The sequence below is a fragment of the Saccopteryx leptura genome, chromosome 1 (genome assembly GCF_036850995.1).
Source record: "Saccopteryx leptura isolate mSacLep1 chromosome 1, mSacLep1_pri_phased_curated, whole genome shotgun sequence".
NCBI lineage: Eukaryota > Metazoa > Chordata > Mammalia > Chiroptera > Emballonuridae > Saccopteryx > Saccopteryx leptura.
In genome coordinates, this window is record NC_089503.1 from 18,728,531 (window position 1) to 18,754,572 (window position 26,042).

The 26,042-nt window shown below is 44.0% G+C and overlaps 1 non-coding gene across 1 annotated transcript; it reads left to right on the forward strand.

Annotated features, from left to right (window-relative positions):
• Positions 1-10,878: 10,878 nt before the first annotated feature.
• On the forward strand, positions 10,879-11,043 carry LOC136390035 (U1 spliceosomal RNA). Its single transcript, XR_010748563.1, has one exon. It is a non-coding gene; the product is annotated as a U1 spliceosomal RNA (small nuclear RNA).
• Positions 11,044-26,042: the final 14,999 nt, after the last annotated feature.

Consider the following 26,042-nt stretch of genomic DNA (forward strand, 5'->3'; position numbering starts at 1 on the left):
TGGGATATTCTGCACGAGTGCGGGCAGGCCTGGGTGGGGTCTAGATGTTTCTGGCTTTGGGAGGAGAGAGGGAGGTGGAGGGGGAGACGTCCAATGACCAGTCCCCAGCTTTCAGAACTCATGTCATCCTCATCACTCTCTGCGCTGAGGTCAGGGCTTCATTTCCATTCAGTCAGTTGAGACCAGACATCTTATACATCTTATAGCGTGGGGTGATGTTCAAAGCATTGAACAAGTAGTATGGCTTGCTGAATCAATGCCCAGAGGTCAGGAAGAGGTCCTGGTTACTACCTGTGCCAGGTGTTACTCCCTTAAATGCTGGGTTGGGGGCACAGATAGCTGGGGAGGGGAAACATTTGAGGGATGGGTTGGGTCAGGGCAATGGCCTTGCATCATCTGGCCTGGGAATATTTCAGCATTTTAACAACCAGTGCCGCTGCGCTGGTGTCTCCACTGGTGAAATAGCAAATGTGCTTATTTTCCTTCCCATCCTTGGCAACCTAGTAGCTTCCTCCAAGCAGCCTCTCCATCTCCTTTTCCAAGAAAACAGCTAGTTCCTGGGGTGGAGGTCACAGCTCTGTTTTTCCTGGGACAATAAGAGTACCTGGGATCAGGCAGCCCCAGTGGCCCAGAGCTTCCTGAGGAAAGTTGGAATATGAGTCAGGGGGATATATCAATAGATTCAGCTGCTATAGCAAATACCTTAGATAACAGTAGCTTAATCGAGACAGGCTATTTGATCTCATTCTCACTTAGCAGTGCATGCTGGGATAAGCTGGTTAGGGCTGATGTGGCTCCCAGGTGTGTGCCCAGATATCCAGGACCCTGGTTCTTTCTAGGTTGTGGCTGCTCCATTGTTCTAAGCTGTTGCCCTGGGCTGTATGGTCCAAGATGGCTCACTAGGCAGTGGTAAGGAGAAAAGCAAGGCATTATTCTCTCTTTTGTGAGCAAAACTCTAAAATTATAGACATTACTTCCAGTCTTGTCTCACACTTAGCTTCAAGGAGAGCTGGGAAATGTAGTTTTTTATCTGGGTGCTCATGACTATTAAAGTGGCCAATGGGTCAAAGGCTTATCTCTCTGGGCTTCAGTTTCCTTTTCTATAAAAGAGAGACAGTATGATTGAAACCCTCATGTTTCAAGACCAGGAAGCTGATATGGAGAAGTCTCTGTTAAGTCTGGTGGGCAGGGCCTAGAGGTTTTGGTGCCCACTTTTCATCCCCTGGTCCACAGGGGCTACTTTTTAGCTTGTGGCGAGTGCTTCAACCTATAAATTGGCTTCTTGGCATAAGTGCCTCCTTAGTGCCCCTGGTCAGCGGTTTTAGTGCCCAGGGAAGACCTGCTCCCGGGAAGCCACTGCAGGTTGGTTGGTTGGTTCTCTCTCTTTTACATAAATGATGCTGTGGTACTTGTCTCCCAAGAAGCTCCTCTCTTTTCATTCTCCCGCTGCCCTGCCTTGGATTGTTCCAGAGCGTGGGGCTTTTCTTCTCTAAGTGGGTGGCTTTATGTTGAAAGTAGGAAACACTGGACCTCCTGGCATAGCTGGAAAGACACCCTCCCCTCAAATGTCATGACAGAGACTAAAATAAACATTCATTGGTGCTTTAAGAGGAAAGTCTTGTTTAATGATGGAATCATTCATTCATTCATTCATTCATTCAAGTATTTCTGCCTCTTCTATGTGTGGGTCCTGGGTTTATGGAGGCTCCTTTAAGAAAGGTCATCTAGTAGGGGGTAAACATAAAAAGATGGTTTCAGCATGTTCAAAGCACTGTGCCCAGAGGTGTGTGCCACACAGGCAGGCTGGACCTCACAGCAACTTGGTTTTAGAAATCACAAAGTCACTACAATAAGTGACAGAATTATTCCCTAAGCCTCATGGTGTCATTGGATGTGTCCTTGGCTTTGGGGCTTAGAGAAGTCAGGGAGGATTTCTCTGAGGTGGTGATGCTTGAGCTGAGGCTTGGGAGGCAGGAACTGGCTTTGGGGATGGTGTGAGAAGATTGTCCCCAGCCGAGGGACAAGCAGGTGCCAAGGCACAGAGGTTGGAAAGCATGGGCATTTATATCTGGGTGCGCTGTGGGCAGGGCTGTGTGGGGTAAACCAGGCCCCATATTCTGTCCTCAGCTTCTGAAGCTTAGAAAATCCATTTTCCTAGTTCATCCAGGGCAGTTTGGCCTTCAAGGGACTTATGTATGCTGACCAGACCCACAAGACAGAGGACCAGAAACCAGAAGGCTTGCCCACTTTTAGGGTGAAGGTCAAACTCTTAGTGTGCTCTCGGAGGCCCTGCGTGTCCCAGCTCCCACCCCCCTCTAGTTTTACCTGCTCACACTCCCTTTCCTCCCCACTCTCTAGTTCCCCACTTTCTTTCAATTCCTTGAACACACTGAGTAGATTGTTGCAGCTATAGCTTCCAATGTGTGCACACCTGACGCTGGGCTTAGCCATGTGCCCTCTGGGACAATAGCAAGTGGGACGGATGCAGAGACATGAAAAGTGCCTGAGCTTTGGAAGGTGTCCTTTTGGCTGCCTTGTGGAAGCCTGTCATTGTGTGGGTAGGAAACCAGGGTAGCTTGTTGGAGAATGACAGGTCACGAGGGGAAAAACTAAAGGACCTTGCCAGAGGTCAGCCAGGGGACACAGATGCACAAGACAGCCTCTGCCAAGATCAGCTACAATGTTACCTAGAACTCCAACATTGTTGGAACTCTTTAGTGGACCCCAGTCAAATGCCTGGCCCACAAAACTGTGGGTTAAACAAAGTGGTTGCCGTTTGTAGCCATGAAGTTTTGGAGCAACTTGTTACGCGGTAAAAGCTAACCGATACACAAACTGTTCTCTGTCTCTTTACAGGATCTTTACACAGACCGTTCCTTATGCCTGGGTTATTCTCTTATTCCCATTTACCTAATTAATGCCCTCATCATGTGGAGCTCAGTGTCATTATTCACTCTTCCTCAGTGTTAAGAGTCCAGAGTCCAGTTATCCTGATGCCAGGCCCTCATGTAACTGATTATATATCTTACATATCCCAACTTTAGGCCCTTCTGGCCCTGTGTACATCTCTTTTATGGTGCTCACTACAGTTATAATCACATTTTTTATTACAGGAACTGGCACACAATAGGTATCCAATAAATACTGGCTGCATGAATAAAAGAATGAATAAAAACATGAATAAAACAGGTGCTCTGCACCTGATAAAATAACTTGCTTGTTTCCGGCCTTCCCGATAGGGTGGGCAAGGCCTGGCAGGGATCTGAATGAGGCCGGAGGCAGCTAATGTCTCCCTGGCTGTTTCTGGCAGGGTATGGGAGTGGGAATCGAGCTGAGTTTTTTCCAAGGATCTATGTACACGCTCCTCCACCCCCACAGCCCACAGTTCCTTCTAACTCCAGGCCTCCACATCGGCTCTCTGATTTCTTTGTGGCACCTGCCTTACCATTTGTTCCAGTTTCCAAAGTGAATACCTGGAAGTAGAATGAGCAAACAAACACCTGTAGAGAATTCTACACTTTACAATGCACGCTTCCCCATCCTATTTGTCACACCTCTCCAGGGCTGTTTCCTACTGACCCAGAGGCGTTTGTCCCAGCCAGGAAGTGGTGGTCAGAGCCCTGTATAGGCAGGCTGGGCCCCGCCCCCTTCCCTGTGCCGAGCCTGGATGTGTCAGAGCCTGCGGAGAAACTTCCTGGTCATCTCCCCACACTCAGGGCCCCTCTCACCCCAAGGCTCTGGGGGCGACGTCTTGTCATCGCAGGCTTCCTCTGTTTGTGTGTTGTCACCTGTGCACTCCCTGTCAACAGCAGACACTCCGGCCTCCAGGCCCCACTTCCCTGGGGCTCTGGAAAGCTCAGTTTGCTGGACTCCACTTTCAGTCACTCAGAAGTGTGTTATGTAGAGCGAACCTACCATTCCTGGCTCATCCTCTCCCTGGGGACGAAGTTCTGCCTGCTGGAATGCCTTTTCTTGTTGGGAAGGAAAAGCTGTGGGAGAAGCCCTTCACAGACCTGCTCAGAAATCCTGTTTCTGTTTCCTGAGGGTTGGACAGCAGGCTGAAGTGGAGTCTTCACAGGCAGGCTGCTGGGGTGGGGCTCTCAGAGCTGCAGCCATGGGCTGCGTGGTCGCCGATGGCTTTGTGTGCGTGTGTAAGTGCAGCTGGGGGACAGATGCCCAAGCTGACGGTCTGGCTGGCCTGGTGCCTGCCCAGGACACACCCAGAACAACAACCGAGGCTTCACAGAGCCCAGGAATGCTCCAGCTAACCCTTCTGTCTGCCTACCCTGCTCGCCTCCCTCAAGTTGCACTTTCTACTCCTGGGAGTTGCCACCTGCTGGTGATTTGCAACTGCAGTCAAATCTTACTCCTCTTGGAACCATTGTGATGAAAACCATGGTTCTAGGTCCTAGTCCCGTCCTGGCCACTACTTGCTGCATGCACTTGGGTGCATTGCGAAACTTTTCTGAGTCTCTATGTTCTTAGCTATACAGAGATAATTATCATAATACCTACCTCAGAGGGCTACGCCAAAGATTGCATAAGGTGCATAGCACGGCATTTGGCACGGCGAGTGCTCAATAAATGCTGGTCATCATCATCATCACCATCATCAACACCATTATCATCATCATCATCATCATCATCATCATCACCATTTTGCCCACAGTTCCTGGCAAGGTGCCTGGAAACACGATAGCTGCTCAATGAATATTTGTTGAATGGATACATACATACGTGTGTGTGTGTGTGTGTGTGTGTGTGTGTGTGTATTTCTTTTTGGTGAGCTCTTCTAATTTGAACTGCTACCAATGCACAAAGTTGTCCATGAATAAAATGGCACAGAGCCCTTACCAGCCAAGGCCTAGAATTGAGGGCTAACTAGAGGGAGAGAAGGGAGGGGTTGCCAGCAATGCCCACAGGATGGCCAGTTAGCATAGGGACAAGCTGGCCTACCTACAGTTTGGTACCTGTAGGCTCCAGGTATCTTGGAGGAGTAGAAGTTGGCTGAGTTAACCTGCTGCTTCCACTGACATTTATTTTTATTTTTTTATTATAAATGTCTATTAATTTTAATGGGGTGACATCAGTAAATCAGGGTACATATGTTCAAAGAAAACATGTCCAGGTTATCTTGTCATTCAATTATGTTGCATACCCATCACCCAAAGTCAGATTGCCCTCCGTCACCTTCTATCTGGTTTTCTTTGTGCCCCTCCCCTCCTCCTTCCTCTCTCCCTATCCCCCCCCCCCCCCCCCCCCCCCCCCGTAACCACCACACTCTTGTCCGTGTCTCTTAGTCTCGTTTTTATGTCCCACCTATGTATGGAATCATGCAGTTCTTGGTTTTTTATGATTTACTTATTTCACTCTGTATAATGTTATCAAGATCCAACCATTTTGTTGTAAATGATCCGATGTCATCATTTCTTATGGCTGACTAGTATTCCATAGTGTACATGTGCCACATCTTCTTTATCCAGTCTTCTATTGAAGGGCTTTTTGGTTGTTTCTATGTCTTGGCCGCTGTGAACAATGCTGCAATGAACATGGGGCTACATGTGTCTTTACGTATCAATGTCTCTGAGTTTTGGGGGTATATACCCAGTAGAGGGATTGCTGGATCATAAGTAGTTCTATTTTTAATTTTTTGAGGAACCACCATACTTTCTTCCATAATGGTTATACTACTTGACATTCCCACCAACAGTGAATGAAGGTTCCTTTTTCTCCACAGCCTCTCCAACACTTGCTATTACCTGTCTTGTTAATAATAGCTAATCTAACAGGTGTGAGGTGGTATCTCATTGTAGTTTTGATTTGCATTTCTCTAATAACTAAGGAAGATGAGCATCTTTTCATATATCTGTTGGCATTTGTATTTCTTCCTGGGAGAAGTGTCTGTTGATGTCCTCTTCCCATTTTTTTTATTAGATTGTTTACTTGTTTGTTGTTGAGTTTTATGAGTTCTTTGTATATTTTGGGCCCTTATCTGAGCTGTTGTTTGAAAATATCATTTCCCATTTAGTTGGCTGTCTATTTTGTTGTCAGTTTCTCTTGCTGAGCAAAAGCTTCTTAGTCTGATGTAGTCCCATTCATTTATCTTTGCCTTCACTTCTCTTGCCTTTGGAGTCAAATTCATAAAATGCTCTTTAAAACCAAGGTCCATGAGTTTTAGTACCTATGTTTTCTTCTATGTACTTTATTCTTTCAGGTATTATTTTTAGGTCTTTGATCCATTTTGAATTAATTTTAGTACAGGGGGACAAACTGTAGTCTAGTTTCATTCTTTTGCATGTGGCTTTCCAGTTTTCCCAGCACCATTTGTTGAAGAGGCTTTCTTTTCTCCATTGTGTGTTGTTGGCCTCCACTGACATTCTTAAGACTGTCTGGGAAAATGGTTTCCTGGGGTGGCCCCAAGCCAGCTGTTCAGCCACCCCCTCTAGGTCAGATGGATTTGGGCTTCCTGCCCCCTGTAAGGCACCTGTGCCTGTGCTCCTTTTTCATTCACAAAAGACCGCTGTTAGCATGCGGGCCCACAGTATTTTCTTCCTCTCGATGGCGTAGGGAAGCCCATTGTCTCCAGTGGTGAAGGATGGAGAGTTTTCTTAAGCCTGAATCTTCTAGTTCCCTGGAGTGGGTCTGGGAACAGCCGGCCAACCACACCCAGCTGCTGGAGGCTTCCTCCTCCCACTAATTGTAGCATCTGAGCGGCAGGCAACAATGCCTTCTTCAGGCGTTGTTTCCTGCTTTCTTCCTTCCTAACACCTCAGCTGTCAGCAATGTCATCCTGGCCATGGGCTGGTTTTGGGAAGCCGGATGTGGCTTTGGGACAAAGGTATTTGTACTGGAAGAGAATGAGAGGCCATTTGAACCATCTAGAAAGAGTAGAAAATTAGTGATTTAGACAACAGGAGACTCACCTTGAGATTTTGTTCCACCGCGTGTTGCTGGACAAGTCAGAGCTCTCCCCTGAGCCTCACTGTCTCAGCTATAGCCAGGGGACAATGACAGAAAAGAATAGGTATGGTGAGCTACCTTGTCCATCCCATCAAATTAAAGATATTGGCCAAATATCATTCCTGTCTTAAAAAAAATGTCTGTTTTTCCTAATGATTACCGAGAAAGGAACATTACAGGCTTCGCACTAGGATTATGGACAGATTAATTTCTTCATTTCCTCATGTAGTTCTGTCCCGTGTCGCTTCTGGTTTTAAGACTGTTTTTTGGTGCATACAGTTGTACAATTGTAATGTATTTCAATTTATGACCTGAACCTTTTGTCATTGCACAGTGTTCCTGTTTACCAGTGTAATGCTTTTACCTTAAAGTCCATCTTGTCTAATGGCAATATTGCAACACCAGCCTGCTTGGATAGAATTATTTTTCCATCTTTTAGTCCATAATAATATCTTCTAATAAGAGATTATTTAAATGTATAGCTATCGTCTTATTTGGTGCTTCCTATTTGTCTCACCTATTATTCTTTTTTACTTTTGATTCAGAATTTTTGTCTATTACATCTCCTTCCCTTCACTGATTAGAGAAGGCACATCTGTTTCTGTTCCTTTAGTGGTAACCCTAGAAATAACAAATTCTTTTCTCAGTTTATCTAAGTCTTAACTTTATTTAAAGTTAATCAATATCTTTACCCTTCTCTTGAAGAACACACTCAATACCTTAACACATTTTAATTCCATTCACCTTCTTTTAAACATCTACATTGTGGTGGTGCATTTTTAAAACAAAAGCATTATATGGTCTTTTGTGTTTTTCCTAAATAATCAACTCTATTCAGTTATCATTTACACATGATAAACTTCGTTCATTTTAGGAAAATTCTTTGATAGGTTTTGATAAATGTATCTAGCTATGCAACCACCACCACAATCAAGATACAGAACCTCACTAGCATCCTAAAACCTCCCCTGTGTCCTCTTGTAGTCAATCTCTTTTCCCCTACCCATCCCTTGGCAGCTGTTGAACATCTGCCACAATAGTTTTACCTTTTTTAGGAATTTGTAGAAATGGAATCATATATGTAACTGTTTGTGTCTGGCTCCTTTTGCTCAGATGATGGTTGGGATTCATCCATGTTGAATGTGTCAGTGGTTTGATTCTTTCTCTTCAATCCTTTGTGTGGATCCAAATTTCCACCAGGGATCCTTTTCCTCCTGCCTGAAGAGCTTTGTCTTTAACATTTCTTGGAGAGCAGATAAATACTCCCAGAGTTTGTCTGCAACTCCTTATTTTTGCCTTCATTTTTGAAAGGTATTTTCATGAGCTTTGGAATTCTACGTTGGTAGTTTTTCTTTCAGCCATTTAAATATTTTTGATTCATTATCTTCTGCCTGGGACTGTTTCTGATGAGAAATTAGCCATAGTTCTTAATGTTTAGCTTCGCATATAAGACATTCTTTTCTCTGGTTGTTTTTTAAGATTTTCTCCTTATCACTGGTTTTTAACAACTTGAGGTATGACGTGCTTTCGTATGTTTATCTTTATTCTGCTTAGGGCTCATTGAGTTTCTTGTGTTTGTTGTGGTTCCATAAAAATCCAAAAATGTTTCAGCCATTTTTTTCTTCAAAAATTTTTTTTTCTGTCCCACCTTTTTCTTGAGAATCTGATTACATCTGTGTAAGGTGCCCTGACCTTGTTTTATAAGTGACTGATGTTTGTTTATTTTATTTTTTCATTCTTTTTCCTCTTTGCACCTAATTTGGATAGTTTCTAATGCTATGTTTTCAAGTTGTCTGACCTTCTCTTCTGCAATTTCTAATTTATTGTCAACCCCAGCCAGAATATTATTTTTTAGTTCAGATTTGTATTTTTCATCTCCTATGACCCGTGGGTCCTTTTATTTTACATATTCCATTTTATCCTTACTGCATTCATGTTCTTTTTTTTGTATCTTTGAACATTTTTATAAGATTTATAATGTTTTAAAGTCCTTGATGACTAATTCTATCATCTCTATTATTTCTGGGTCTGTTTTTGTTGATTGATTCCTTTCCCTTCTGGTTATGAGTCACATTTACCTTCTTTTTTTTTTTTTGCATGCTTAGTAATTTTTGATTGGATGTTGGATGGATTAGTCAAGGACTAGACAAAGACAGAAATCATATCAGTAATTTGAACAGGGACAAATTCATATATAAATGATTATTAGCTAGTAAAATGTTTGGGGTAATGGAGGACTCTAAGGAATACAGGAATAACAAATGCAGGAAACCCTGCTTCCTCTAGGGTGGAGGGAAAGAAGACAAGGAAGGAATTAAGAACTTGGAAGAAGCATTCTTCTCCCAACCACTGCTTAGGTTCAGACTTTGTTGCAGAGGTTGTAGCTGCTATATGAACACACGGCTTGCTAATGGAGAAGAAACTTGCCAGAGGGTGTGGTCCCGAGATTTCCATAGCAGCAGTCCACTGGATGGCTGGGAAACTCATTAGAGGTATACAGGGGCCATAGCTGGTCTTCAGGACCTGCCTGTCAAATAGCCAATAAGCTAGGGTGCCAGTGGACCAGAGCTGGTCCAGGAAGTAGACTCTTGGGTTTCTAGAGGATCTGTTGGAGAAGGAGTGCTACTAAGCTTCTTAAACACCATTGACAGATGCAGAGATAAAATACACCAAAACTAGAAAGAAAAACTTTTTGCAATGGCCTTGCACTGACACCTCCCACCTGCCTCAGCATACTTTAAAGACAAAATCTAACATAGCACCACGTGTTCAGGATCTAGCTCCAGTGTCACAAAGCAGAAAGGGGTACATTTAGAGCTAAGAAACAATAAATTGGCATATGGACATTATGTATTTTCTATTGTTGAACGCTGGATTTTGTTGGATTCCTTTCTAGAGTATTGGAATTTGTTCTAGCACACAGTTAAGTTACTTGGGATCCTTCTGATCTCTTGAAGACTTAATTTTAGAGTTTTTTTTTTTTTGATGGGTCCAAAGCAAAACTACTTTAGTGCTGCTACTAAATTGTAACCTTTCCAAGGACTCTATCCAAGGTCCCATATATTGTGAGGTATTACCACTCTGGATGGTGGAAACATGAACAATTCTTCCTCTGTGGACTCTTGGACTTGTCTCATCTGCTACTGCCTTCCAGTCTTTCCTAACTCCCGATCTTTTAGAATTTCACCCTATGCGTGTGTACATCAGTACTCAGCCAAAGCCTCAAAGCGATCCCTTTGCAGCTCTCTCCCCACCCCATTTATCTCTGTGTGCATGTCCCATTCCTCTGGTAAATTGCCTTACAAATTTCAGCTACATTGACTTCCCTAAACTCTGCTTTCCATCTACTTAACTCAGTGAGACCACTGGGCTCTGTTTGTGTTATATGTCTTCGTACTGCAGTCTAAAAACTGTCTCCAGGCAGTTAGCTGGGACAATCACAGGGCTCATCCCATTTGTTTCTCTTCTTTCAAGGCACAATCCTGTGTTGCTTATTTTCCAATATCTAAAGCAATCCATCTTTCCTTCCCCTCCCTCCTGCCATCATTTCTTCTTTCTTTCTTTCTTTCTTTCTTTCTTTCTTTCTTTCTTTCTTTCTTTCTTTCTTTCTTTCTTTCTTTCTTTCTTCTTTCTTTCTTTTCTTTCTTTCTTTCTTTCTTTCTTTCTTTCTTTCTTTCTTTCTTTCTTTCTTTCTTTCTTTCTCTTTCTCTCTTTCTCTCATTCTCTCTTTTCCTTTCTTCCTTCCTTCCTTTCTTCCTTCCTTTTTTATTTCCTTCTTCCTTCTTTCCCTCCCTTCCTTTTACATTTTCCAAATTGTTTAGTGATGAGACAAATCCTGTGGAAATTTCATCTTTCATAAGCAAAAGCAGAAGTATCTTGTCATGCATTTTAATTCTATATTTAAAAATAATTCTCTTGATACTCACTAGGCAGGGAGAGTACCATGATCAGGAACGTGGTCTCCCCAGGGTAAGACTCAACCCATTGCACTCCAGATGTGCTGATCCCTGTGACTTCCCCAAATGTGTGAAACTCAGTTGTATAACTTACGGTAGTGGGGGATTGTGTCTGTGTTCTCCTCTGGAAAAGAAAAAAAAATCCTCTTGATACTTTCCTTTTTATATGATTTCATGTAGTCAATATTTGATTAGATTTACCTATATAGTTACCACTTCACTTCTATCTCAGACATTCTTTATGGGATTTTTTTTTTTCTGCTGTACAACTCTCATTGAGAGTCTGCTAGTGGCAACACTTAATTTTTGTATATCCAAAAATTTTTTTTAAAAATCAAACCTTTGATCTTTCAAGACATGTCCTCTGGATATGAAATTTTGGCTTGACATTTACTTATTTTCTCAGTATGCTGAAAATAACATCCCATTTTCATCTGGTTTCCATGACCGCTGATGAGAATCAGCCACCATCTAGAGATGTTCCTTTTAGAAGTGATCAGTATTTTCTTTCTGGCTGCTTTGAAAAATATTCTCATTGACTTTGGAGATTGAATTTTACTACGAGTTTAGTTGTGGGTTTCTTTTTTATTTAATCCACTTGGAGTCACTAGATTTTTGAACCTGATGATTGATGTCTTTCATCGGTCTTGAAAAGTCCTCAGCTATTAGTTTTTATAATATTGCCTCTGATTCATTCTCTTGCATTTTCCTTCTAGAACTCTAATTAACCATAATTAGACCTACTTACTCTATTCTTAATTCTTTTTTTATTCCTTCAATAATCTATCTCTTTTCATTTTGTGCTTAACACTGGATAGTTTCTTTGTAATTATTTTCCAGTTCACCAATTTCCTCTTTAGCTGTGTTTAATTTATAGTCAGGCATGTTCCCTCAGTATTATAATATTTTTAATTTCTAGATGTTGTTTTTGTTTGCTTTTCAAATCTGTTTAGTTATTCTTTACTGTTTCCTGTTCCCTGTACATATTTTAAGACTCATTTTAAATGGCGCACAAAATTATTTTCCAAGTTGTATGATAAGTCCAGTACCTGGAACCCTTACAAGTCTGTCCTGCTGCCAGTTGTTTCTGTTGGTTCTCAGTCATGATGCCTTGTTTCCTCTTGTATTTGGTTAGCTTTGTGCTGTGGTTTGCTTGTTTTCCTTGGATTTCTACTTACATAAATTTGTGAGACCTGGGATTGCAGAAGCTCTTCCAAAAAACATTTGTTTTTATTTTTTGCATCTGCCAGGCCACTGGGGGTACTTCCTGGCAGCAGCTACTGTAAATTAAATTCTTGGTTTGTGGAGTTTGGGACCACCCAGGCTGTGTGAATTCAGATTACAAACCACATAAGGGATGGCTGATGGTTCCAAATTCTCAGGAGTTACTTTTTCTATTTTTCACTTCGTGCTTAGTTTTAAAACAATGTACAGTGTGTCCGTAAAGTCTTGGTGCACTTTTGACTGGTCACAGGAAAGCAACAAGAGACGATAGAAATGTGAAATCTGCACCAAATAAAAGGAAAACCCTCCCAGTTTCTGTAGGATGATGTGGCAGCATGTGCGCATGCGCAGATGATAACGTAACACTGTATACAGCGGAGCAGCCCACGGCCATGAGATGTGGACAGTACAGAGGAAAGTTCAGTGCGTTCTGTGGCTCGCTAAATTCGAATCCGTGACCAAAGTGCAACGTGAATATCAGCATGTTTATAACGAAGCGCCACCACATAGGAATAACATTACTCGGTGGGATAAGCAGTTGAAGGAAACCGGCAGTTTGGTGGAGAAACCCCGTTCTGGTAGGCTATCAGTCAGTGACGAGTCTGTAGACACTATACGGGATAGCTACCTAAGGAGCCCAAGAAATCTGTGCATGAGCCCACATCGAACTGCACTGAATAGGTATGAAACTGGGAGAGTTTTCCTTTTATTTGGTGCAGATTTCACATTTCTATCATCTTTTGTTGCTTTCCTGTGACTGGACAGTACTCAAAAGTGCACCATGACTTTATGGACACACTGTATTTTTCTTGCAGTCCCCATAAAGGAGGGGGTAATTGGTATTTGTCTTTTTTCCTTAACTGAGAGTATAGCCTTTTGAAGTCAGCTACTTGAGGGAAGAAACTCCTATCAGACTCCCCACCTTGGGCACACCCATGGTTTTGTCAACTTAGCCCTAGGACATCAGGAAAAGCAAAACTCTGTTTCACAGGGTTCAGTGAATGTCCCCTGGGCAAACATAGCTGCTACTCTCCTTAACTGTGGCCCCTGCCTTCATTCACTGCATATTTTTCTTTGTCTCATGTATTATTTACTTTCTTGCCAGCTTATCTGACATTTAAGAAGAGTTGTTCCTATTTTATCCAGATATCTTGGTTGTTTTCAATAGGAGGGTCGTCCCGGGTATTTAGTGCTTTTTATTACCAAAAGCTATAATACTGAGGTCATACTCAGTATCCTTCTTACCTAACACATAGTAGGTTCTCAAATGAATGAACAGGGAATGAAGACATATACACACAGTTTTGGCTGCATGAACTATCAGCCAGTCTGGAAATATCATAAAGTCAAGGGACCTCGCCTGATAAGTTCACCACTGCCTGAAACTCTCTGTACTGACCCTTGCTGGAGTCTAGATGATGTCAACTAGTCTTAAAATTGAGTGGCCTAGAGGAAACAGGAAATCTGTCCTCATGGGTGAGGCTTGTCCTATCCAGAGAGCAACTGTCCAAATCCGTGGGTCTTTGGGGATAATTGGTTTTCAAATGGAGGCGATGGGATTCAGTGACCCTTTTCTGTTTAATTCCTGGCTCCTCTGAGGCTACTGGCTGCAAATCTCCTCCCACAGTGATGGAGCCTTGTCTTGGGTTTTAGTGCTGTGATCCAGCCCTTGCAGCTCAGTGTGTGGTTTCTGCCTCAGCAGCATCTGCATCGCCTGCTAGGGATGTAGAACCTTGGGCCTCACCCAGACTGCTGATTATGTACCGTTATTTAAGATCCCAAGGCTGTTCATGTGCACATGAACATTTGAGACACATGGCCTTAACCAAGTGTGTGTGTGACACATGGGTTACAGTTGTGCGGCGAGAAACTGATTCTTAGAGCCTTCAGGTGGCCATGTAGGAGGGCCAATTCATTTCAGCTTGCCTGGGACTTTCCCAATTTTAGCACTGAAAGAACCACATCCCTGGACACCTCCCAGTCCCAGGCAAACTGGAATGGTTGGTCCCTTTACCAGACAGAGCCAAGGCATCTGGGTCCATTAGAAGGAAGCAGAGCCGGCCCTGTGGTTCCAGCAGGCTTCAGGATGATGAGCCACATCGGGCACCAGGTTTGGCTGGGCGTGGTTAAGGAGGTGCTTTGCCACCTGGACATCTGTGTCAGCAGCCATCTCTAGAGCACTGTGCTCTGTGGGCAGGGGCCCCTGGACTTGCAAGAGGAGTACACCTTCTTGGTATCCTAGAAGCATGGTGCCCCATCCAATGTGGGCCAAGTCATGAAGGGGGTGACCAAGCAGTTGGTCAGGATTACCATCGTGGGACAGCTCTCAGTGAAGGCTCCGTACTCCTGACTTTACAGAAGGTAGCAGCAACTTAAGTCTATTTGCAGGTGAAATGTCCTTTTCGTGGCACCTGTGTTCACTAAGAGGAGAGTGTTCCAATATGCTCACTGTCTGCAAATTAGAGCTCTATCATTATTTTGAAATACTCGATATGAACTGTTTGATTGTACAATCCATTCACATTGTAACAAGAAATTTCAACATTACATTTGTCAAAGAAAGAAAAGGAAGGGCTGTTAGATTCTTTTAATATAATTTCAAGTGTTATACATTTTTTGAATGGTTATAAAATGCTCTTACATTTTTTATCATGTACTTGTGTGAACAAATTTCTATTGATGGGGACTTTCCAAAATTTCAAGAGATCATCATTAAAAAGCCCCCATCAAGAATTGAGTATGGCCATTTCACACATAAAGCCTGATATTAAAAAAAAACTATGTTCATGGAAGAAAGCTCAAGTTTCTCATTAATTTTTTTGAAAAGATTTTATTGGGAAGTTTTATACATATTCAATATTTAATATCCTCACTATTTTTTGGTCCTTTTTTTATTATCAAAATTATATAATATGAAGAAAATGTAATATTAAAGTTTCTTTTTCACCCAGTTCCCAATAGATGCTCCCAAAAGTTGCCTCCAGTTTACCCTCAAGCATTGTGCAAATTTGACCATTTCCTCTGTGTGTTGAGGCTTGAGGTGCCTGGCAAGTTTTGCTATACCCCTCTGTGCTCCCCACTTCTTTGGACTGACTAGGGCTCCTCTACCTTCAGGGGCAGAGATCGAGGTGACCGACAACACCCTCTAAGACTCTGCCTCTCCTCCCCTCTCGTCTCCCTCCCTTTGAGGGACCCCTTCTTTAGAGAAAATCTCAGTTACTTCAGATGGTTGTTATGGCTACCCTAGAGTTGAGAGGAGCAGGAGTGGCCAGCCTTGCAGGTGAGCTTTCATGGTGGAGCTGTGCCTTTTGGGGGGGCAAAGTTATGATGGTGGGTAGATGGGGTCCAGGCACTCTGGGGCCGACACAGCCTCAGAGCTGCCCGGGTCATGTGCTAGCCTCAGGTCCCCCAGATGCCTGGTTCCCACACTACCCAGAGACCTCAGCCTTATTCATCCTAAGTCCATACTCTCTGATCCCAACTGGTTTCAAATGGCCCTTCTTCTAAGTCCCAAGGGGTACATCTTGCCTCATCTGCTGCACTGCTAGCAGCTTGGACCTGACTTTGGCCTTCAGAATTCTGTAGTGGGATTTGGCTGGTACAGGTGCTGTGGGTTTTAGAGCCAGAAAGATGCAGGTTCAAGTCTAGGCTTTGCCGCTTACCAGCTCTGGGATCTTGGGCCAGTCATTTAACCACGCTGACCTTAGTCGTGTGTACATAGATATGAGGTGTTATTAAAGATCTGTCTCACTGGTTGGTCCTGTGTGGGCTGGACCTTTGTCACGCTCTTAGCCCGGTTCCTGCATGCAGTAAGTCCGGATTAATGAAGATCGATGCTATTCCCCCAACCCCACTCCCTGCTCCCTGAGTCGTTCCTTTGTTCTCTCTCTTCCTCTTTTCTTTCGTCTGTGACCTCCTTAGCTCTTTATGTAAACCCGACTCTCAAAGAAAACAGTATCCTGTAGCAAAAAACCCCTCAAACTTTGTGCATATAAACCAACAATTCTTCACAAAGTGAGGATAATTGATAAATGAAGCCACTAGGCAGTACCCGAGAGAGCTTATTATAGAAAATAACGTGCAGAGCCGCACACTCAGGGTGGTTTGTACTCAGGTCAGCGCTTTGAGCCTGTGCCCACCAGTCAGCGGCGTTTGATGACCCACTCTCTGGCCGCCCCCATTGAATGTATGGCTGGAGGAAAACTTAGCCTGCTTGTTCTGATATTTGTTATTTGTTGGCAGTAGACTAATAATAAATAACTGGTCAGTGACAAATAACATTGATATTATTGTTTTCACTGCCTTACAAACACATTAAAATGTCAAACAGTGTTTCAGGTTGCGTTCTCCGGGAAGCAGGCTCTGAGACAAGTTGAGTGGGCAGGATGTTTATCAGGGAGTGTCCCGCTTCCTGCTCCTTTCTCTGCACCTGACGTGCTTGATAAACTGACTTTTATTTTTATGATTTTGTGAAACCTAAATTACGTATGTGCATGTTTTTTAATTTATGCAAATACCATTGTGCTAAAAAACCTAGTTCTGTTTTTCTCCTGTTTCAGCATTATGTTTTTTTTACATTTTTTAAAAATTAATTTTAATGGGGTGACATTGATAAATCAGAGTACGTATGTTCAGAGAAAACATCTCCAGATTATTTTGACATTTGATTGTGTTGCATAGCCCTCACCCAAACTCAAATTGTCTTCCGTCACCTTCTATCTGGTTTTCTTTGTGCCCCTCCCTTCCCCCCACCCCCCTCCTTCCAACCCCCCCTTCCTGGTTACCATCACATTCTTGTCTATGTCTCTGAGTCTCATTTTTATGTCCCATCTATGTATGGAACCATAGTTCTTATGATGACATCAGCATTATGTTTTGACGGGTCTATCTAGGTTGCTGTGTGTACCTCTACTCTAGGCTGTTGCCACTAATTGCTGAACCCACCACATTTATTCACCTCCCCCCCGCCAGCAATAGAGAGCTAGATTGCTTCTGGACCGCCTCATCCCCCTCTTCCGGGCCCCCAACACCCCCACCGTGGACATCCTCACCCCTGCCTTCCAGATCTGTATGACAGTTTCTCTGGGCTTTATATCCAGGAGGGACTTCCTGATAAAGATGTACCAGCATACTTACTTTGGCTAAATAGACTTTCACTTTCCATTCTTAAAGGGTCCTGAACTCATTAAGCCCCAGGCTCACTAGACGATGAAATCTCTCAACTAGAAGATGCCCTTTGCCAGTCAAACAGAACCCAGGAGATGGATTTAGGCCACTGAAAAGCTGTTTACACACGCTGAGTGAGAGGCTCAGGCCCAAACTAGCCCTCACCTAGGCCTTTGCACTCTTGACATCCCACCTGCATCTCCTCAGGGCAGGGGTTGGTTCACACGAACACGCCTGGAGTGACGCTTGAGCCCTCCTGAAACAGTCCGCGGCTGGACCCTCCAACAGGCGTCTCAGTGCGTCTGTGTGCTGGGAGGGAGAACGGTAGCAGCCCTGCTGACCTTCCACCCTCTCCAGCCCCAGGCTTCCGGGGCCGCCGCCTGTCGGAGCAGATGAGATGCACCTGGCAGTCAGACAGACTCCCGCATGCGCCCAACCGGGATCCACCCGGCACGCCCACCTGGCGGCAGGTGCTCCCACACGTGTCCCCCAGCCAGCGCCAGCTTTCTGCGGCAGCCCCTACCGGAAGCTGAGGAGGGGAGGAGAAGGCCTGGGGACGGAGGTGGGTCTAGTTCAGGCTGCTGTAACAAAATACCATAAACCAGGTTGGCTGATGAATAACAGAAATCTATTTTTCATGGTTCAGGGGGCTGGAAGTCCAAGGTCACGGTGCCAGCACGGCTGGGTTCTGCTGAGGGCCCTTTTCTGGGTTCCAGACTGCTGACTCTAGTTGTGTCCTTGCATAGCAGAAAGAGAGGGCGAAAGAGCTTCTGGCCTCTTCTGATAAGGGCACTGATCCTATTCATAAGGGCTCTACTGTCATGATGTCATGACGTACTTACCTCCCAAAGTCCCCAACTCCAATTACTATCACCTTGGGGATTAGATTTCAGCATATGCACTTTGAGGGAGGGGAACACAGATATTCAGCCTGTAATAGGGACTCTGGGTGCTTGTGCCACCTTCTCCAGCAAAAACAAAGATTGTTATTGTTCTGTTCCTCATGAGTTTGAGAGCTCTCGACAATGGAGAATGTTCCAAACATTGTGTGGTCCTAAACAATAGTCACAGGTATCCAGATATTCTTTGTAATGTTTGTTTTTAAAAGAGAAAAGAATAATAGCTTTAAATGTTGCTATTTTAAATCAGAACATCTGGGGTTCCAGCCCATTCAGCCATCAAATCCCGAATCTCCAGTCGGGTTTACTGAAGCTGGCCATATCCCTTTGATGGAGTCTGGACTTCTTAAGGCCAGATGTCCACCTGCCAGGTCACCCTTTTATAACAGAGGGAAGGATGAGGATGTTCAATTTCTAGACTCAGATAGTCCTAGGTGCAAACCTGATCCACTGCTTATAGGCTGTGACCTTAGACAAGCCACTTTATATCTCCAAGCCTCAGTTTCCTCATCTGCAAGATGCTGATGATATTACCCATCTGAAGATTAGATAAGCTAATAGTTGTAAAGCCATCTAGCTGATGCTGGGCACACAAAAAGAAGTGAATGGATGGGAATTTTTTGTATTTTTCTGAAGTTGGAAACGGGGAGGCAGTCAGACAGATTCCTGCATGCACCCGACCGGGATCCACCCGGCATGCCCACCAGGGGGCGATGGTCTGCCCATCTGGGGCGTCGCTCTGCCACAACCAGAGCCATTCTAGCACCTGAGGCAGAGGCCACAGAGCCATCCTCAGCGCCCAGGACAACTTTGCTCCAGTGGAGCCTTGGCTATGGGAGGGGAAGAGAGAGACAGAGAGGAAGGAGAGGGGGAGGGGTGAAGAAGCAGATGGGTGCTTCTCCTGTGTGCCCTGGCCAGGAATCGAACCCGGGACTCCCGCACGCCAGGCCGATGCTCTACCACTGAGCCAACCGGCCAGGGCCGGGAATTTTAAAAAGCATCCCAGGGGTCCTGTGATACAGGTGAATTTGAGAAACACTACAGTTAATAAGTACTTCCTTGGGCCTATAGTATGCCAGGCACTGTGCCAGATACCACAACACCTTGGGCTATGTTCTGCTTGCATGGAGGAAGACTTCTGAGGGCCTTGGGCTTCCAGCGAGGAGGTGAGGAGTGGGGGAGGAGCTTAGACAGGCCACACAGTGGGGCTTCCTCTCCAGCCTTCACTGTGAAAGGTGACCTTAAAATGTTTATTTGCCAAATGCTTACTTATTGAGTTGCAAATATTGGAACTCACAATGGCTAGTTTAAGCAGCAAAGAGATTTCTTAAACTATAGGAGTATATGCACAGACTTGTTAGGAGGGCAAGAGAAACAGACGTGAAGTGAGGCTTCCAGGCGAAACTCAGAACCTCAGCGCAGAACTGGCAGGACAGGGAGAGTGTGGCCACTGCCAATGAGCTGGATGTCAGGAGCCGACCTCACTGCAGCCGCGGTCTCTTCTGCCACTGGATGCTGTCCTGTGATGAAGGCCACTCTGTATGCTGGACCACAAAACAGAAGTCTGGGCCTGTTTTTGTCTGGGGTTCAGCTCTGAATCAGGGACCCTCAGGGCAGACCCCAGGTCATGTGCCTGTGTCTTTGCTGCAAGGGGGCCTGGGAATTGAGCTTTGAAATATACAAGGTGGGGCAAGAGTAGGTTTACAGTTGTGAGTACACAAAACACAGTTTATTCTTGCATTGTTATTTATTAATTAATATACTATTTTCCATGAGAACAACTGTAAACCTACTTTTGCACCACCTTGTACTTGGGAAGGCAGAACTCAGAGGGAATTTCTGAAAATAACCTTTTCAAAGGATGGACAATGTGCAGCCACAAATAAGGCTATGTCCCTATGTTCTTTCTCAAAGTTCCATGTGGAGCACGTGGGGGCATGTGAAGGGGGCTGGACCAGCTCTGCCAGGTGCTTACTGTCTAGGGGGGAGACAAGTATCCACAGAAGTAACAGTGCTGGAGAGTGGAGGGGTTTCCAGGGGCATGGACCATCTAGTCCTCCACCGTACGCTCACACCAGTGGCCTAGTTGGTACAAGAGTGAATTTGGGACCTACTTTCCATTGGTGACACGAAATAGTGGAAAAGGGAGGGTCAGTCAACTTTGGATCATGTCACAACTGTCCCACTGACCACCCATACGATGATAAATTTCTTAATTTCTTTGAACCTCAGTTTCTTTTTGTCCAGAGGGGTAGTAGGAAAAATGGAAAGGCTTTGGAGTCCTGAAGATTTGCTTTTGATCCCTGGCTCCTTCTCCTCTCTTTGGAGTGATCTTGAGCAAGTGCCTTTCTTTCTTGGTCTGTATGCTGGACATTTAAATATTTCTTTCATGGTTACTGTAAGATGAAATGTGAGAACATATGCACCTGGTAGAATTTCCCACCTCCGAGTAGGCTGGACAGCCATTTGTATCCTAATCTATTCTCCATCTGTCTGTTTTTCTCTTTCAGAGAAATACAGTTGCAAAATAGTCTACCTGAGCTGGTCCACAAGTAAAAAGTAGTGACTCAGAAAGACAGAGATTTTAAACGTCCCGAAGAAAGATGGGAATGATAGACAAATTTGATGAATGATATGAATAATTCATGGCATGAGACTCTGGAGGGGAACACTACTGAAAAAAGAGTTGAGAAGTTCTAAAAACAAATGCAATTTAGACTATTTGATTCTAAATAATTCAATGAGGATTTAAAAAAAAGGAGTCTAAAGGCATCAGGCTTAAAAAGGGCAGGTTCAAAAAATGAAGAAAAGAAGCAAGTAACAGAAAACCCCCTTTGAGCTGGATTAAACGAAAGCGGACTTTATTTAAAAGTATAGGGGTAGGTCTGGTTTCAGGCATGGTTTGATCAGGAGCTAAGATGATGTTAAGGGGACACAGCCCAGGAGTCCAGGCTGGCCCTGATTTCACACAGGAGCTCTTCCCATGATAATCACTTCCAGACTTATCTGCTCCCAGGTCCAAGTCCAGCAGGAGATGGAGGCCGGCAGTCCTAGGAAATGTCTCATTGGGTAGATTGGTTCATGTGGTCCTTACCGAACTAATCAGAGAATGGAATGACTTCATTGACTACGTGGGATCATGTGCCCACCAGTGGGGGTGGGGACAGGGTGAAGTCAACATTAGCCCTTTCTATAACTGAGAGCTGGAAATGGTGGCTCCTCTGAAGGAAATGAAGCACCATTCCAAAAAGCAGAGAGAAGGAGGAGGAGAAGGAAGAGGAAGAAGAAGAGAAGGAGAAGGAGAAGAAATAATGGATACCGGGTAGTCCACAAAGCAAATGCCCACTCTATTAGGTGTGAGTAGACCTCATAGAAGGAACAGAAGGCCAAATAAGCCATATCTTTCTGAAACACCAAGGATAACAGAAAAGGTGTTTTGTTATTTATTTAGGTAAAATTTACAGGAAGAATAAAAAAACCAACTCAGAAATAAAACATCCACTACTTGGGTTAAAATGATGGGTTTACAAATTTTTTCAAACAGTGACTTCTAAAATTTATTTGTTTTCAAATTTTGTTATCTGTTTTTAGTTTTAGAACACTTGGTCAGAGAAGGTAATATGTATGCTTTCTACTATTTGAATTCACGAGAGTTTGATTTGTAACTTGGTATATGATCAGTTTTGTAAAAGCGCACAAACACTTAACAAAGATAGAGTCTCTGCAGGATTCACGTTCAATATCTATTAATTCAGGTATTATATGATGTAGTTTGACTCTTGCTTTATTAAGTTTGCCTCCTTGATCTGACATGAGTCAAGACAAGTATGCTAAAGTCTTCCACTATAAGTGGATTTCTGTCAATTTCTACTCACATTTCTAAGAGTTTATGCTTAATGTATTTCAATGTATGTTCTCTGGTCCATTAAAGTTCATGGACTGGACTATGATTTCACTATTGATCATAACTTTTATCAGTATCAAATGACTCTCTTTGTCCTATTTAGTGCAGTTTGCATTGACTTTTATGCTGTTCATTATTCATATTGCCTTTTTCCTTCTCTTGGTTCCCATTTACCTCGTACATTTATGCTTCAGGTCCAACAGAGCCTGGGGAAGATGGCATAATGTCTTCAGGGTTGGGTAGAACAGAGTTCTTCATCTCCCATTTTGCACCTGTCACTTCTCTTTGGTGATGGAAGCATAAGATGGGTGAGAAAGTTACTTGTACTCACCGGGCTGCTCTGGTTCCTGCTCCTGTCTAAACAGAGATCACATGGTCCTAGAACACTGGCAGAGAAGATCAGTGAGAAATTGCAGAGTGGGAAGTGCTTCTGGAGCTAGATGGGGAGTGGATGCCTTTTCACGTCTCAAAAGAGGGAAGAATGTGGGTTCTGAAATGACAGACATGCACACATTTCCCACGGGAGATATCAAGATAGATTATTCGATATTTGCTTTGTACCTAAAAAAGGAAATGGACATTATTGGGCACCAACATGGGTTTGCTCAGAAAAGTTCTTGTCAAATAACATAATTTCTCCTTTTGACAGCTCTATAGGACTTGGGCAAGTTTTTCTTAAACTTTGATGTTAAAAATCAAGAAAAATGTAGAAGAGAAAGAATAGCATAATGAATCCAACCTACTCATCTAACAGCTTCGACAATTTTCAGCTCAATTTTAGCATTTTGTTTCATTTCTAACAACACTCTCTCTCTCCACCCCCTATCCCTATTATTTTGAAGCAAAACCTGGACAATATAAATATTTCACCATGCCTCAGAAAACCATAACCTTAATACAATATTATACCTGGATTAGTTTGCTGCTGCAAATAAAAAATTATTACAAAATTTAACAGCTTAAATTAATGGTGAGATCTAGAGATGTGATCAGTTTTAGGTTCAATTTCTTCTTTCTTTTCTTTCTTTCTTTCTTTCTTTCTTTCTTTCTTTCTTTCTTTCTTTCTTTCTTTCTTTCTTTCTTTCTTTCTTTCTTCTTCTTTTTTTGACAAAGACTTATATCATTCATAGGTCCAGTAGGGAAAACAAAACCCACCACTAGGGATGAGGTCAAGGGGATGAAGTTGGTAGGACAGAATCCAGAACTGCAGAGCATGGGCACCACCCAGCTGCTGCTGCTGGGTCCTCTGAGGGGGCACGATGAAGGGTCAGCGCTGGAGCGATGGTGTCAGAATCCAGCAAGGAATTAGTAAGCCCCTCCTCCCTTTTCCTGTCTTCCAGTCTTCCCTTAGTGGCCCCATGGGCAGAGCTGAGCATGAAGTCAACTTGCAAAGGAGAAGGGCGTTTCTCAGAGAACCAGCTCCAGCATCTCAGAGCAGGGAGGGAAGGGGCTTGGAGCTAAGAGACAAGAGCTGAATGACTGGCACCCCTCTCCCTGGGTAGCGTTATGTATTCATTAGGTGGTCCATATGCTTAGATGGTTCTCTTTTTATATGTCATTATCAACCATTGATGATGATTAACTCAATCCACTAATTCATTAGGGATTAAAAAGTTAGCAAAGCATTTGACAAGATATGTCATGATTTCCATGTGGACCAGAAGGCGAGATAAGGAGTAGATGGAAAGCTATCTGGGTGGAGCAGTGTTTAGAGGAGCACATGCAGTGGTGATGAATGTGGCTTGATGTCTGCCCAGAGGGAGGTTTCTGGTGGTTGGGGTTCTGCTCTCGACCTTGCACTGTTAAGCATTTTATCAGTGACTTGAAAAAAGACAAAAAGTATGTAGGGGTCATTCAAAGATATTTGTTGAGGGCAATATTGCAGACTTTCTTTTTTCACATCATGGTACTCATGGAAATTGTTAATGTTGTACAGTCCACTGGGGAAATCGAAGAGATGGAATTGCAGCCTAAGGTGACTGGCCTGGAATTTGGCTGTCCCAGGCTCTGTTCCAAGGACTGAGGGAATCAATACCTCAGAACCCAGGGGACCAGTATCTGCGCCACACCTAAACTTCCCACAGCTCACTAGTTGGAAGCTCTGATCTGAAGTGGTGGGTATGGCCAGAATTCTGCCTCACATCACAGCTAGCCTTCCCCAAGAGGGTCTCAAGGGAGGAGAGCAGATGGGAAGTCAAATTACTTCTCTATTATTGGTGGTGTTGACGTCTGAGTCCTCAGTGAAGAGCTCCCTGGTAACCTGGGCTAGACCAGATGGAGTATCCTTGAGGCTTAGGTGGGGTGGAGAAGGAGCTATCCCTCCCAAAGTAGGCAGTCACCTAAAACCAGAGACAAAGTGTATCTGGTTCTAAGACATATGGAGAGACTAAGCCCCCTCCCATGCAACAGAGGTGGTAACTAACCTCTTGTTTCTGTAGCACTAGTGGGAGGAAAGAATGACCCCAAAGACAGAGCAGAGGGTCTGACCTCCTCTCATTGTGGGAGTAGGGTGGGAAGCAGGCAGGGAAGACCCTAGGGTGATGAACTGATCAGACAGCATGGATTGAAAGGAAGAAAACAAGGGCTAATCCCATGTGCCACTGCCCACAGTCCATGTGACCATTGTTGTCTTGGGACCTGCAACCTGAAGATCAATTCCTCATCCCTGGATATACGTGTGTGAGGTCATTAGTTATCCATTGCTACATGACAAATTACCCTCAACATTTATCACCTCACAGCTTTTTTTGGGTAGTCCTGGTTCTCTCATGAAGCTATGATCAAGATGCCAGCTGGGGCTGCCATCATCTGAAGCTCGACTGGGGTTGGAGGGTCCACTTTCATATTCACCCACTTGAGTGTTGGCAAAAGGCTTTGGTATATTACCATGTGAGCCTTTCCATGAGGCTGCTTGTGGCATGACTTTCTCCATTCAGAGTGATGAAAGAGAGAGTCTTGAAAGTGAAATATTGTCACTTTGACCAGTCACATAGACCGATCCTGATGCAGTATGGGGGGCACTATACAAGGGTGTGAACACTAAGAGGAGGGGATTAATGGGGGCCACTTTGGGGACTGGCTACAACAGATGGTCAGTAGGCCAATGAGGAGATAATTCTCCTCCTCTAGAGCCCTAACAGGCTATGACAGGCCCATCGAATTGCACAAGACAGAGGCCTGGGAGGGAGGATAAATTCCTCTCATGACAGAACCAGGACCTAGGAAGGTATTTATGGGATTGAGTGATAGACCAAACTGACCAAGATAATACTTAACAGAAATAATGAGGGGTCTTGTAATCCCATCCCCAGAGAAGCACCCACAGCAGCAGTAAATCCGAGGACAGACAGATCTTCAGCAGCAAATATAAAAATGACCTAGGATTTCAGCTGTCAGGGTCCTAATGACTCAGCAGTGTGATGTGGCTGCCTAAACTGCTGCTGAGGTCTGGGCCTTGATTTCTGAAAGAATTATAAGGAGAGAGCTCTGTTTGACCTCCGTCTGGTTGGCCATGCTAGTACTGAGTTTTACTGGGTGCCAAAAGGGAGATGAACAGGGACCTTTTCAAAGGAATGGCCAGGAGATAGAAAACATTGTCCTAAGGCAGGGGTCGGGAACCTTTTTGGCTGAGAGAGCCATGAACGCCACATATTTTAAAATGTAATTCCATGAGAGCCTTACAATGACCCTTGTACGTTATACATTATCCAATAAAAATTTGGTGTTGTCCCGGGGGACAGCTGTGATTGGCTCCAGCCACCTGCAACCATGATCATGAGTGGTAGGAAATGAATGGATTGTAATACATGAGAATGTTTTATATTTTTAACATTATTTTTTAAATTAAAGATTGGTCTGCAAGCCAGATGCAGCCATCAAAAGAGCCACATCTGGCTCCCGAGCCATAGGTTGCCAACCCCGTCCTAAGGGAGG